The following is a 13547-nucleotide window of genomic DNA, read 5'->3' as shown; positions in this document are numbered from 1 at the left end:
GCCACTGAGTGATAGCTGAGGGTGAGGGGAACGTGGAATGGGTAGAGGAGGAGGGAGATGACCAGACCAGCTGCAGTGGTGGAGGCTGTGGCTCATCCCAGTAACATTCCTTCCCAAGTTCCCTCGGGAAAAGGGCCAGTGGACACCTGAAGGAGCTGCTCCTTGAATGTGTACGGGGAAGTGGATTTGAGTGCTCCAGGTGGTTTGTGGTAGACACCAACTTTCAAGGAAGGACTTGGTGCCCACCTGTGGTGAGTGCAGTCAGCGCACGACTTGCAGCTGAGCCCCTCACCCGAGGTCGCACCCTTCCCAGGGCAGAATGTATCTAGCGATGGGAGGAGGTGGGGTATAGAGGTCTGACCCTTCCAGCCTGATGCAGGGGCTCCATGCCAAGTTGATGGAGCAAGGCTTTGACAGGACTGCATTGTAAATTTCTTTTTTTAAAACATCTTTATTGGAGTATAATTGCTTTACAATGTTGTGTTAGTTTCTGCTTTATAACAAAGTGAATCAGCTATAGGTATACATATATCCCCATATCCCCTCTGTCTTCTGTCTCCCTCCAACCCTCCCTCTCCCACCCCTCTAGGTGGTCACAAAGCACCGAGCTGATCTCCCTGTGCTATGTGGCTGCTTCCCACTAGCTATTTCACATTTGGTAGTGTATATATGTCCACGCCACTCTCTCACTTCGTCCCAGCTTACCCCTCCCCCACCCGTGTCCTCAAGTCCATTCTCTACATCTGTGTCTTTATTCCTGTCCTGCCCCTAGGCTCTCCATAACCGTTTTTTTTTTTTTAGATTCCATATATATGTGTTAGCATACGGTATTTGTTTTTCTCTTTCTGACTTACTTCACTCTGTATGACAGTCTCTAGGTCCATCCACCTCACTACAAATAACTCAATTTTGTTTCTTTTTATGGCTGAGTAATATTCCATTGTATATATGTGCCACATCTTCTTTAACCATTCATCTGTCGATGGACACTTAGGTTGCTTCCATGACCTGGCTATTGTAAATAGAGCTGCAATGAACATTGTGGTACATGACTCTTTTTGAATTATGGTTTTCTCAGCGTATATGCCCAGTAGAGGGATTGCTGGGTCATATGGTAGTTCTATTTTTAGTTTGTTAAGGAACCTCCATACTGTTCTCCATAGTGGCTGTATCAGTTTACATTCCTACCAATAGTGCAAGAGGGTTCCCTTTTCTCCACACCCTCTCCAGCATTTATTGTTTGTAGATTTTTTGATGATGGCTATTCTGACTCGTGTGAGGTGACACCTCATTGTAATTTTGATTTGCATTTCTCTAATGATTAGTGATGTTGAGCATTCTTTCATGTGTTTGTTGGCACTCTATATCTTCTTCGGAGAAATGTCTATTTAGGTCTTCTGGCCATTTTTGGACTGGGTTGTTTGTTCTTTTGATATTGAGCTGCACGAGCTGCTTGTAAATTTTGGAGATTAATCCTTTGTCAGTTGCTTCATTTGTAAATATTTTCTCCCATTCTGAGGGTTGTCTTTTTGTCTTGTTTATGGTTTCCTTTGCTGTGCAAAAGCTTTTAAGTTTCATTAGGTCTCATTTGTTTATTTTTGTTTTTATTTCCATTTCTCTAGGAGGTGGGTCAAAAAGGATCTTGCTGTGATTTATGTCATATAGTGTTCTGCCTATGTTTTCCTCTAAGAGGTTTATAGTGTCTGGCCTTACATTTAGGTCTTTAATCCATTTGGAGTTTATTTTTGTGTATGGTGTTAGGGAGTGTTCTAATTTCATTATTTTACATGTAGCTGTCCAGTTTTCACAGCACCACTTATTGAAGAGGCTGTCTTTTCTCCATTGTATATTCTTGCCTCCTTTATCAAAAATAAGGTGACCATATGTGCGTGGGTTTATCTCTGGGCTTTCTATCCTGTTCAGTTGATCTATATTTCTGTTTTTGTGCCAGTACCATACTGTCTTGATTACTGTAGCTTTGTAGTATAGTCTGAAGTCAGGAAGTCTCATTCCTCCAGTCCGTTTTTCTTTCTCAATATTGCTTTGGCTATTCGGGGTCGTTTGTATTTCCATACAAATCGTGCAATTTTGTGTTCTAGTTCTGTGAAAAATGTCATTGGTAGTTTGATAGGGATTGCACTGAATCTGTAGATTGCTTTGGGTAGTATAGTCATTTTCACAATGTTGATTCTTCCAGTCCGAGAACATGGTATATCTCTCCATCTGTTTGTATCATGTCTAATTTCTTTCATCAGAGTCTTACAGTTTTCTGCATATGGGTCTTTTTTCTCCTTAGGTAGGTTTATTCCTAGGTATTTTATTCTTTTTGTTGCAGTGGTAAATGGGAGTGTTTCCTTAATTTCTCTTTCAGATTTTTCACTAGTGTATAGGAATGCAAGAGATTTCTGTGCATTAATTCTGTACTACTTTACCAAATTCATTGGTTAGCTCTAGTAGTTTTCTGGTAGAGTCTTTAGGATTCTCAATGTATAATATCATGTCATCTGCAAATCTGCATTGTAATTTAACTTCTTTCTCTGCCTAAGCCTCATTCCTGCTCCTTTTCTTCATAGGTGTTTTTCTGCAATAAACACCTTGCACCCCAAATTCTATCTCAGTGTCTGTTTTCAGAAAATCCAGCCATGACACCAGCAGTGTATTACCCTTGGGACATACTCTTGTTCCAGCCTCCAGGAATAGTTCAGCCTCTCTCCAGCTTCCCTTCAGAGATCCCCAGGCCATCTGAAGGGGACTTCTGAGCAGCTCCCCCCAAACATCTCTTTCTACTTTATTAGAAATTCGGACACCCTTTCCCACTTCCTCCCTTCAACGTTTGTTCTACAAACAAATGTTAAGCACCCACTAGTTCCAGAGCCTTGATAATGTTTCAGCGCCTTCAGGTGAGAACTGAGAATAAGTCTTTGTGCCATAAAGGCCCTAGATCCTGAGTCATCTGCTCCCCTTTGGCTTCCTGAGGTTCCAACCATAGTCAGAGAGGCTGCCCTTGCCATCCTCTGGTCTAAGAGAGATTGGTCATCAGGAGGTGGGAGCCCAGGCCGTCTTCTTTACTGATGTACTGTGGGATCTACGGTCAATCACTTACCCTTTAGAGACTGCCCCTAGCAAGGCTCTGAGATGAGGTGAGCTCTTGCCACTGTAAGGCACAGGCCACAATGAAAATTTTGTTTCCAAATTACCCCACCCTACAGTACATCGTATATAGGAAGCAAGTCTGTGGAAATGAGGGGATGTAGAGGTGCCGACTAGGGAGTGCTTTACCTAAGGACTCCCAGAAAGTGCAAGTCTGTGTTTGAGCAAGGTATTCCAGGCTCATCCACCAGAGGGCAGCCTTCACCCCTCTAGCTTTCCTGATCTGCCTTCACCTGCGGGCTCTCTTCCCAGCTCCCCATAGCCCAAGGGTCCACACCACGGCTGGCATAATGTGCCCTCCCTGGACACCCTTAGTGTTGCTGCTCCACCAGGTGACCACTCTGACGGTTATTTACCTTGACCCTTGGTGCTTTGTAATACCAGTTAACTGGTAAAAGCAATGATCCTTCATTTATGTTTTTCCCCATAGTTTATGAAATATCTTCACAAACATACTCTTCTGGCTTGCAAAGCAACTTGGAAAAATAATTTATTATTATGGCCACTTTTAGAAGCGGTAACTGAGGCTCACAGGTTGAGTGGCTCGACCAAAGTCACATAGTAAGTTACTGCTGCTGCTGCGCTAACATCTAGTGAGCACTTGCTGTGTGACAAGGATGAGGTTAAAGGTTGATTTATTTAATTCTACAGTAATTAAGACAGTGAGGTAGGGATAGACAAAGAGGTGACTGGAACATATAGAGCTTATTAACTGTACAGTTTAAATCTCCCATGTCCTTACTGAATTTTTGTTTACTTGACCTATCAATTACTGTTACCAATTTAACAATTTGTGTTAAAATTTTCCACTGGGATGGTGGATTTGTCCATTTCTCTCTGTAGTATTTCGAGGCTAAGGTATTAGTGCATTAGGCATCTTAGAAATGTGCCTTCTCTCTGTGGTGAATTGAACTTTATCATCATGTAGTGACCCTCTTTATCTCTAGTGATGCTTTTTGCCTTACTATAGTTATTTTGTCCTCTTTATTTTTATTTATTTTTTGCCTAGTATTTCTTTGTCCAAACTTTGTCATTCTGTGTTCTTATGTTTTAGATCTGTCTTTTGTAAACAGAACATTGCTGGATTTTGTTTTATTTGGTCTGATATCCTTTATCTCTGAATTGGAGAATTTAGCTCATCCAATGAGACTGATATATTTTTATTTATTTCTCTCATCTTTAATGTGCATTATATTTGTTGTACTTTCCCCCTCTCTCTTTTTTTTAAACATTTTTTTTTGGATTGATCTCCCCACTCCTCACCTCTGTTTATTTGGAGGTTGTAGGCTCTTGTAATGGTTACCTCAGCAATTCTAACCTAATATCTGCTGAGTTTTCTATTTCAATTAACATATTTTTGCATTTTCAGAAATTGTATTTAGTTCTTTTTCCAAATGTACTAGTTCCTACATAGTATCAAGTTTCTCTTTTATTTCTTTAACTACATTAGACAAATTTATTTTATATTGTGTGTCTGGTAATTCCAATATCTTTGAAGGTCTGTTTCACCATCTTTCAGTTCTACTTGTTCTCCCTTATGGTGCCTTGTTACCTTGTGTGTTTGGTGACTTTTTTTTTTTTTTTACCATGAGCTGCTCATATTTCCTAGAAATTTGTGAGAGGCCTGTGTTAAAATTGAGTTCCTTCCGAGACAATGTGCATTTGTTGCTGTCAATAATGGTGGTGCCATCAGCCCACACCACTTTAAATTCTCTGTTTGAGGATTTTAGGATTATATAAGTAATGTGATTTGACTTCAGATTTTATGAGGGAACTGACTTGTAAATTATGAATTCTTAAAGGAGAATTTTATTTTCCCCTCTTCCCAGGGCCAGAGTTGATATAGGAAATTTTCATATCTCCTCCTTTCTGAGTGTGAGGGTTTACTTGACATTGGCTCTTGCATTGTACTTATAATCCTTTGGGATATCCTATTAGAGTTCTATCTGGGAGGGGCCCTGGGATTTATCTCCTGTCTCCCATATATCCTTTGCAGACACGAAAGGAGGACATTACGGTCTCCAGGCCTTGACAGGCATCCTGTGAGGGTTAAGGACAATTTGGGCATTTACTTTCCCCTCTCCACAGTTCCTGGTTTCACTTCATTTGGGGGCTTGGCATATTCCTTACTTTCACAGCAGCTCAGCAACATCTTAAAAAGTAATTTTTAAAAAGCCCCTCTATGCAATATTTAAATTTTTTTCATCACGAGGGTTACTCGGGTACCCAATTCACTGTATTGTTGGGAAAAAATGTTAAAATGAAATGTTTCATCATAACTCACATTTATTTGTTTTATGACATTTTAGAGTTTTTTATACATTTAATGTTATGAGTTTCATATAGTAAGACTTGTATATATTATGATTTATAATGATAATAAATCATTTAATTTGCACAGCTAACCTAGAGAGGTAGATATTATTTTCCCTATTTTACAGATGAAGAAACATAGACACTGAGTTCTACCCAAGGTTACACCAACTCTAGGGCTGAACAGGGACTTGGTATAACCCTTGGCATTCACCCTCTAAAGGTTAAGAACTTTTGCTAAGAATCTTTGGAAGATATGGACCTCTTTAAGAATCCAATGAAAGCTCTAGACCCTCTTCCCAGAAATGTGTACATTGATACAAATACACTAAAATTTCAGGGGGGGTCAAGATTCTCCAAGATCCACCCATGGATTCTACATTAAGAACCCCTGCATGTTACAGTACAGTGAGGTAGAACGGAAGGGCGTTACTTTTTTTAGCTTTGATCACAAGTTCATATTCTTCTGCCTGTCTTCAAAGACCCTTCATAAATTGATCTCATTATATTCATCCAACATTTTTTTCCTGACATACATTCCCAGCTGTGGTCCATCTCAGCATCTCCATGATTTCTACTCAGTTCTGGGCTTCCTCTGTTTGTACGGGGCAGAGTAGTGAGTTAGGTCATGGGCTCTCAGGTCAACATAGCCTGGGTCTGAACTAACCGTATTCATCGGTTAGTTGATCGGCATCAGAACTAACTGTGGACCTTGGGCAGGTGATCTACCCTCTCTGTGTCTCTGTTTCTTTACCTGTAAAATGGTAAAGAATGGTACTATGTTGCAGGGTTGCGGGGATCATATGAGTCAACACATGTAAAGCACTTAGAGCAGTGCCTGGCACATTGTAACTGCTTGATACATTTTGAGGGGTTATTACTATTCTTTCTTATATAGTGTGTCACTATTAGTTTCCTACATCTCATCTGTAAACTGAGAGATGATTTCTGTAAATAAAATAGTTTTTTAAAGTATCTAACAAAGTGCTCAGCACAGAGTAGGGCTAATTTTCTCAAGAGGCAATTTTCCTTTTGCCATTTCAAGGGGGCAATAGAGCTTTCTGTCCTGGAGGCCTATAGCTTCACTTGTCCCAGTAGGGAGACAAGTGCTTTGCTTTTTTTTTTTTTTTGAATATTTATTTATTTGGTTGAGCCAGGTCTTAGCTGTGGTAGTGAGCTCCTTAGTTGTGGCATGCATATGGGATCTAGCTCCCTGGCCAGGGATCGAACCCGGGCCCCCTGCATTGGGAGCTCAGAGTCTTACCCACTGCGCCACCAGGGAAGTCCCCAGGTGCTTTGCTTTTCAAGTCTCAAGGGCAATGAAATGGCTCAAAGTGTTGAAAGACAGGGAAGTGAGCAACCTTAAAGAATAATTCTTCTCCACAGCCCACTGTAGCTCACACGTACAGACATTCCTTTGGGAAGGACTGGAAGTACTAAGTGTCCTCCTCCAGCCACTGGTATTGATATGATTAGAGGGGAGGGGCTGAGGGCCCACCAGATCTCTCATCAGCTTCAGGAATCCTGTCTGCTAAAATGGAAAAGGCAGGACCCAATTCAAGCCTCTGGAGCAGGCTGGTTAGTTTGTGAGCCAGCTGGAAAAGGACCAGAGCCCGCAGATACAAGTAGTTGTATTCTGACACACAGACCTACATAGGAATGGCTGCTTCTCAGGAGACAACCAGGAACTCCAGGCTGCATTAGGCTAGTCTCTGTTCCAAACCCTTTGGTGTTCATTCTTTTCCTTTTAATATCCACCCGATTTACCCTGCACCCTGAGTTCTCCTTATGTGACTAGAATGGTGGTTCTTAGTCTTTTGGACCTCTTTAAGAATCTGCTAAAATTTATGGAACATCTCCATGGAAAAATGCATGTATACATAAAATTTTGCTTACAATTCTAGGGAGTCTGCTGACAATCCTGGAGTCCTCTGTTGGATTCCTGCTTAAGAAGCCCTTCCCTAGCGCAAAATACCTGATAATGATTTATCTCTTCTGTTTCTCAGAAACATAGTTAAGTTCTAACATGAGGTAGAAGGAACCTGAGGGTGAAGACAGGGGTGGGGTGCTGAAATGGGGCCTGTGCTGCTGGTTGGTAGAAGGTAAGTGAATCTGAAAGACTATACTTTGACCTTATCTACCTATCCCAAAGTCTGACCAATACTCTTTCAGTTGCAACATTTAATCCTATTTTCACATTAGGGTCACTAATATTTTAAAAATATTAGTGTGAGGGCTCTACCTACTGAAATTCTCACTTAATTAATATGAGATGGACCCTGGGCATCAGTTTTTTAAACATTCAAACGACTTTATTAATGCAAAATAAAATACATTTAAGTATATAGACTGGCAAATTCTGATATATATATGAAACCCATGAACATACCCATTATCCCCCAGATTTCCTCCTTATGCACCTCTGTGGTCCATGCTCCTACCACCTACCCCACTTCATCCCCAGGCAACCACTGAGCTGCTTTCTATTATATTTGTTCTAGATTTTATTAACGTGAAATATAGCCATACAGTAGGTACCTCCCCAGGGGAGGGGCCTGGCTGCTTTTACAATATCATTACAGATGCATTTGTTCCTTTTTATTGCTGAATAGTTATAAGGAAGTTTGGGCATACTGCACAGACTGAGGGCATACTCCCCATAGGACTGACCTCACTGTAGACATCAAAAGCAACTTCTGAGATTCCCAGGGTCACCCTCACTTCTCAGGTGCTAACTACAAATTCAGGAGTTCCCAGGACCACCCCTAGGTTCAATAATTTGCTGGAAGGACACGCAGAACTCAGGAAAGTGTTATACTTACGACTGCAGTTTTATTATAGCAATTAGACCATTAGAACCAGACCCACTAGAATTGTAAGCAAAGGCAGAGATACACAAGGGCATAGTCTGGGAAGGTTCCAAAAGTGAAGCTTCTATCATCCTCAACACGTTACTCTCCCAGTGTTAAAATGTGACAATACTCAGAGTACTGCCAACCAGAGAAGCTCATCTGAGCCTTTGGGCCCCAGAGTTTGAATGGGGCTCTGTCACACAGTGCCTGAATGGCTGACCTTTAGTCTCCAGCCCCTCCCAGAGGTTCAGTTCAATTCCTTCAGTCTCCAGTTCCTCTGGAGGTTGGAACTGATGCGATGTGTTCCAAAGCCTTCAGTGTAAATCACATTGTTAAATCTACCATGTTGCTATTTGTCTCATCTGTTCTTTGTTCCCTTTACCTCTTTAATGGGAGCACAGGCTCCGGACGCGCAGGCCCAGCGGCCATGGCTCACGGGCCCAGCCGCTCCGCGGCATGTGGGATCTTCCCGGACCGGGGCACGAACCCGTATCCCCTGCATCGGCAGGCGGACTCTCAACCACTGCGCCACCAGGGAAGCCCCTGCCTTCTTTTGCAGTGAGTAGTTTTGATGATTCCGTTTTACCTCCTTTATTGGCTTATTAGCTATATCTCTTTGGTTTTTTGTTTTGTTGTGCTTTTGGTAATTGTTTTAAGGTTTATAGTATATACCTTTAACCTATTACAGTCTATTTCAAATAATATTATACCACTGCACGTATAGTTTAAGAACATAATGACAGTATACTTCCTTTATCCCTCTGCTGGCCTTTGTGACATTGTTGTCCTACATTTAATTCTACATATATTATAAATCCCACAATACATTCTTATTATTTTTCCTCTTTTAAAGAGATTTTTAAAGGAAAGTGTTTTATATTTTCACACATATTTACCATTTCTGTTGCTCTTCATTCCTTTGTATAGGCCCAGATCCATCTGCTATCATTTCCTTCTCCCTGAAAGCCTTCTTTTATTTATTTTATTTTTTAATATTTATTCATTTTTATTTGGTTGCACCGAGTCTTAGTTGCAGCAGGCAGGATCCTTAGTTGCAGCTCACCGGCTCCTTAGTTGTGGCATGTGGGCTCCTTTGTTGCAGCTCACAGTCTTTTTAGTTGCAGCATGCGGGCTCCTTAGCTGTGGCATGTGAGATCTAGTTCCCTGGCCAGGGATCGAACCCAGGCCCCCTGCATTGGGAGCGCTGAGTCTTAACCACTGTGCCACCAGGAAAGTCCCTGAAAGCCTTCTTTTAATATTTCTTATAGTGCTGATCTACTGGTGATGAGTTCTTCCAGCTTCTGTACTTTGGAAAGAAGTCTTTTTTATAACCTTCTTTTTTTTTTTTTTTTTTTTTGCGTTACGCGGGCCTCTCACTGTTTTGGCCTCTACCGTTGCGGAGCACAGGCTCCGGACGCACAGGCCCAGCGGCCATGGCTCACGGGCCCAGCCGCTCCGCGGCATGTGGGATCCTCCCGGACCGGGGCACGAACCCGTGTCCCCTGCATCGGCAGGCGGACTCTCAACCACTGCACCATCAGGGAAGCCCTAACCTTCGTTTTTTGAAAGGTATTTTTTTTCTGGGTGTAAAATTCTAGATTTTTTTTTTCTCTAAGTATTTAGAAGTTGTCATCCCACTGTCTTCTGGTCTGCATTATTTCCAACAAATCTGTCATCAAATTGGTTTTTTTCTTCTGTATGTAAGGTATGTTTTCCTCTGGCTCCATTTAAGATTTTCTTTTACCATTGATTTTAAGTAATTGATATATCTTGGCATAGTTTTCTTGTTCCTGGGCTTATTGAGCTTCTTGGATCTCTGAGTTTCTAAATTTAGGAAAAAATTTAGTTTCATCAAATTTAGGAAAAAATTTGACCATTATTACTTCAAATATTTTCTCCAACTCTCGTCTCTTCTTCTGCGACCCCAGTTATACACGGGCCACTTGATGTCTCACAGCTCACTAATGCTGTGCTCATTTGTTTTTTCTTTCAGTCTTCTTTTCTCTCTGTTTCATTTTGTATAGCTTATGTTGAATTGCCTTCAAGGTTGCTAATCTTCTATAGTGTCTAATTTCTGTGTATTTCTCACCTCAGTAATTATATTGTTCATTTCTCAAATTTCATTTTGGAATAGATATATTCCATACCTTCTCTCCTTACCGCGCTCATGCTTCCCTCTGCCTCCAAATATACACACGAAGTATATTTAACACCTTTGTATAGTACTTTACCTGTGTTATTTCTGAGGTCTGTTTCCGCTGGTTGTTCTCTTCAACGTGGGCTGTATTTTCCTGCTCTCTTTGCGTGCCTAATACTTTTTAATTTTACGGCAGACATGGTGAATTTTACATTATTGAGGACTGGAATTTTTTGTACTCCTTTAAGTAATTTTGAGCTTTGTCCTGGCACGTGAAGTTTCTTAGGGAAAAATATTTATTCTTTCAAGACTTACTTTTAAGCCCTGTTAGACAGATCCAGAATACCCTTTAGCCTAGGACTAATTTGGCCTCACTCTTGATGGATGTACTTCTGTGATGTATTAGGAGATCTCTCCATTCTGGCTGGTGGGAACAGCAATTATCCTAGATCCAGTGTGAGCTGGGAGGGTCGTTCTGCCTGATCCTTTCAGACAGTCTTTCCTGCTCACAGGTAGTTTCCTCACAAGCACATACTCATCAGTGCTCAGCCAATGTCTTGAAAAAGCTCTCCGCGAATGTCTGGAGTTCTTTGTTCAGCTCTCTCTCTCCCGTGAATTCTAGTTGACCTGGCCACCCTGAACTCTGAATGCTGTCTCCTCAACTCGGCGAGATTGCTGGACTTGGTTTAGATGCCCCTTCCCTGTATGGCAGCCTGAAGATTCTCTACAGGAAGCAAGCTGGGGCAATCACAGCGCTCCTCATTTGACTTCCTTCTCCCAGGGATCACTATCCCGCACTGCCAGTTGTCCAATGTCTGACATTTTAGCTGTATAAGGCAGGAAGAGAAATCTAGGCCCTGTCACTCCCTAATGGCCACAAGCAGAAGTTATCAGTTTGGTTTTTTTTCAGTCTCCCTAGGTTAAAATTCTAACGTATGGCCGGAGTTGGGAACCACTGTAGTCTAATTCTATTCTTGTTATTGGAGTCTTAGCCACTATTGCCATGCTTTTCTCTGGCCCCCTTGCAGCCGTGCTTCTACTGTCACCTCTCAAATCATGTAGGTTAACTCACATTCTCCTTGCCTTATACGCAAAGCTAGGAGAAATGGCATGACATTCTAGGATTTGGCGCTTATGAGTACCCTCCAAATTTCTAGGCATGGTTCTCTACGTCTGAGAGACAGAAATCATGTTATCAGCAAATAGAGGAAAGAAAACTGGGCTAAGGAGATTGTTAGTTAAGAACTATACCTGTGGAGGGTATAAGGCAAAGAGTCAGGCAGGACAGGACATTATAGTCATGGAATACAAGATATTTTTCAAATATTGTAAAAATATAAGCTAAATTAAATAAAAAACAAACAAACAAAACTTGCTCTCTATCAGGGGTGTAAATTAACAGTAAAAGCAGCTCAGAGTCATTCCCTGAGTCCTCCAAAGAGAATGGGAAGCAATCATTTGTTGATTGTGCCGTGCCTTTCTACATGCAGCATCTCATTTCATCTTTGCAGTTCTCTGAGTCAGGTATTATCTCTATTTTATACATGTGGGAAGCTATAGATTTGAGAGGTTAGGGAATTCATGCAAGTCACATAGCTAGTAACAGAAAAGTAGTGTCTGATTTCCAAGTCTGTGTCCTTTCCCTCTCTGTCTCTGACAACAGCTGGCACAAGAGTTTCCAGCCCCAATGCATATTTGTTTAAATAACATTTTTACTTTAGTATAAATCATTAGAGAAAAGTGTAAAACTTTTAAGTCCAGCTTGATGAATTTTCACAAAGTAAACACACCCCATCTAACCAGCACTCAGGTCAAGAAACAAAGTGGTACAAGTACCCTAGAAGTCTCCTCACATATGGCCCACTTTCAGCCCAGGAGCTATAGCACAGAGGTACTCAGTAGAGCCTATAGCTCAGGGTCCCTTAACTTGGGGTTGATGTGGGCATCTATAAATCTCCTGAAATTATAGGCAAACATTTTCCTGAGGAGAGGATGTACAGCCTTCATCAGATTCTCCCCAAAGGGACAAGAATAAAAGCTACAACTGAAAACTGGTTCATGGGAATCTATTCATTCATTCAACATATCATAAAAATCAGAACATAGTAACAGCAATGGCTACCAGTGGAGAATTTAATGTGCCAGGCACTTTATGTGTATTATCTCTGACTCTGACAAAAACCCTGAAATGTAAATAGTATCACCTCCATTTTACACATAATGGGAGCTGAGTCTCAGAATGAAGTGACTTGCCCAAGGCCACACATTAATTATGTAGGTATTTGTGAAAGCTTGTATTCAGTATGAGACCTGCTACCTGCCTGTGCTTCTGCAGCGAGACCACAATGCCTTTGGTAACATTAAGTTGCCTAACCTCTGCTCAGAACAAGCCAAGCTTGAAATACCAGGGCTGAACTGGAAATGAAAGAGTGAAGTTCCAAGCTCAGGCAATTTTTTTTTTTTTTTAAACAATTCCCTTCTAACCAATGACAGTTGCAAAAGGGAAAGTGCTGCCTTTTAAAAGAGGCACTTGCCGGGCTTCCCCGGTGGCGTAGTGGTTGGGAGTCCGCCTGCCAGTGCAGGGGACACGGGTTCGTGCCCCGGTCCGGGAGGATCCCACATGCCGCGGTGCAGCTGGGCCTGCGCGTCCGGAGCCTGTGCTCCGCGACGGGAGAGGCCACAGCAGTGAGAGGCTCGCGTACGGCAAAAAAAAAAAAAAAAAAAAAAAAAAAAAAAAAAGAGGCACTTGCCCTCAAGAGGTGTGGCTTCCAAGAAGTGTGGCTGGTAGGTTTCTCAAGTGCGAGTTATTATCTAATCAGAACCAACTGTCTATCATTACACTGCACTTTGAGAGGACATCTATGATTGGTCGACCAAGAGAGCAACATTTGAATTTAAAGAAAAGACCGTAACAACCTTAGGGTCATTACTTCAGTGAGAAAGATAAAGCTTTGTCAGAGTAAACTCCACCTGGAGTCAGAGATTAGGCACTAAAACCCTGTGTTAAGGTAAAACCTTTACCTCATTAACTGGTGTTAAGTTGTTATTAATTTCTTCATCAAGAAATCAGCCCCTATTTTAAGTAAAACTCACTG

The sequence above is a fragment of the Phocoena sinus genome, chromosome 1 (genome assembly GCF_008692025.1).
Source record: "Phocoena sinus isolate mPhoSin1 chromosome 1, mPhoSin1.pri, whole genome shotgun sequence".
NCBI classification, from domain to species: domain Eukaryota; kingdom Metazoa; phylum Chordata; class Mammalia; order Artiodactyla; family Phocoenidae; genus Phocoena; species Phocoena sinus.
This window is presented reverse-complemented; position numbering follows the sequence as displayed.